Source organism: Abrus precatorius, unplaced genomic scaffold (genome assembly GCF_003935025.1).
Source record: "Abrus precatorius isolate BTA unplaced genomic scaffold, Abrus_2018 Scaffold1, whole genome shotgun sequence".
Classification (NCBI taxonomy): domain Eukaryota; kingdom Viridiplantae; phylum Streptophyta; class Magnoliopsida; order Fabales; family Fabaceae; genus Abrus; species Abrus precatorius.
This window is the reverse complement of record NW_020874291.1, coordinates 7,945,973-7,948,472: the sequence shown is the minus strand read 5'-3', so window position 1 is coordinate 7,948,472 and position 2,500 is coordinate 7,945,973.

Below are 2,500 nucleotides of genomic sequence, written 5' to 3'. Positions count from 1 at the left end.
AGGGCACCAGGGTGCGAAAAACGCACCAGGAGGGCACCATGGTGCATAAAAACGCACCAGGAGGGCACCAGGGTGCATAAAAACGCACCAGGAGGGCACCATGGTGCATAAAAACGCACCAGGAGGGCACCAGGGTGCGAAAAACGCACCAGGAGGGCACCATGGTGCATAAAAACGCACCAGGAGGGCACCAGGGTGCATAAAAACGCACCAGGAGGGCACCAGGGTGCATAAAAACGCACCAGGAGGGCACCAGGGTGCGAAAAACGCACCAGGAGGGCACCATGGTGCATAAAAACGCACCAAGTAGGCACCAGGGTGCATAAAAACGCACCAGGAGGGCACCAGGGTGCATAAAAACGCACCAGGAGGGCACCAGGGTGCGAAAAACGCACCAAGAGGGCACCATGGTGCATAAAAACGCACCAAGAGGGCACCATGGTGCGAAAAACGCACCAAGAGGGCACCATGGTGCGAAAAACGCACCAAGAGGGCACCATGGTGCATAAAAACGCACCAGAGGGCACCAGGGTGCGAAAAACGCACCAGGAGGGCACCATGGTGCATAAAAACGCACCAGGAGGGCACCATGGTGCATAAAAACGCACCAGGAGGGCACCATGGTGCATAAAAACGCACCAAGTAGGCACCAGGGTGCATAAAAACGCACCAGGAGGGCACCAGGGTGCATAAAAACGCACCAGGAGGGCACCAGGGTGCGAAAAACGCACCAAGTAGGCACCATGGTGCATAAAAACGCACCAGGAGGGCACCAGGGTGCATAAAAACGCACCAGGAGGGCACCAGGGTGCATAAAAACGCACCAGGAGGGCACCAGGGTGCATAAAAACGCACCAGGTAGGCACCAGGGTGGGCATGAAGAGGCACCATGATGGGCACCAAGAGGCACCAAGGTGGGCATCAAGGTGCACCATGGTGGGCATCAAGAGGCACCAAGGTGGGCACCAAGAGGCACCAAGGTGCACCATGGTGGGTATCAAGAGGGACCAAGGTGGGCATCAAGAGGCACCAAGGTGTGCATGAAGGTGCACCATGGTGGGCACCAAGAGGCACCATGGTGGGCACCAAGAGGCACCAAGGTGGGTATCAAGAGGCACCAAGGTGGGCATCAAGAGGCACCAAGGTGGGCATCAAGAGGCACCAAGGTGTGCATCAAGGTGCACCATGGTGGGCACCAAGAGGCACCATGGTGGGCACCAAGAGGCACCATGGTGGGTAGCAAGAGGCACCAAGGTGGGCACCAAGAGGCACCAAGGTGGGTATCAAGAGGCACCAAGGTGGGCATCAAGAGGCACCAAGGTGGGTATCAAGAGGCACCAAGGTGGGCATCAAGAGGCACCAAGGTGTGCATCAAGGTGCACCATGGTGGGCATCAAGAGGCACCAAGGTGGGCACCAAGAGGCACCAAGAGGCACCAAGGTGTGCATCAAGGTGCACCATGGTGGGCATCAAGAGGCACCAAGGTGGGCACCAAGAGGCACCAAGAGGCACCAAGGTGGGTATCAAGAAGCACCAAGGTGGGTATCAAGAGGCACCAAGGTGGGCATCAAGGTGCACCATGGTGCGATGATTCGGAGAAAAATTCATTATAAATCATTCCCTTGGGGAAATGTAACGAAACTTTGCAGACACATTTGGTGTTATTTTGTGTGAATGCCTGCAAAAAATCAGGTCAAAATTCGATCTCTAGGTGCCTTTTTCTATTTTCCCCGGTTTTTCATAATCTGCCGATTCAAAAATTCATTAAAAATTCATCCCTTGGAGAAAAAATCTAAAACTTTGTGGACGTGAATATATTGTGTTTGTGAGCCTCCCTGCAAAAAATCACGTCAAAATTCGATCTCTAGGTCCCGATATGGACTTATGTCTGCTCAGAAAAAAGGTATCTACTACTACAATTTTGGCTTTTGCATAATAACCTATTATAGGGGGGGGCTGCACCTCACCAACCACGCCCACAGTGGGAGGTGCGGTGCTGCCTTGGGGCCCCTCCCCCATGCTCATGCAAGTCTCCCCTCACTTGTGTGGCTTGGTTTTCCATGGCATTGGGTTTATTGATTCGTCAATTATCCAGAAACCGAATGTTGGCCGACTTCGGCCGAGTCTCGGTGCGTCCCTCGGAAATTTGTGGGCATCGTGGCGTGGCTTATTCTTGCATCAACGATGCATGGGCAGGGTCTATTGGGTGCATTTTCCTTTGTCCCTCTCGATTTTAAGTGCTCCCGGGTGACTTTGTTCTTGTTGAGGTGTGAGGAGAGTTATAAAACGGTGAACCAGCGTTGGATTTTTCCAACAACGCGTGCACTTTTTGCAGTGGCAATAGGCATGCGGGCATCATGTTCCTGGAGTTGGTCCCTATGGATATGGTTGTTCTTCCAGTTTGTGATGGTTGCATGTTGACGGGTGACACCACAGTGCCCGCGGTCAACACGAGGATTTTAATGGATGCCACTTGGCTCGGTGTCTTGCATGTGATGAT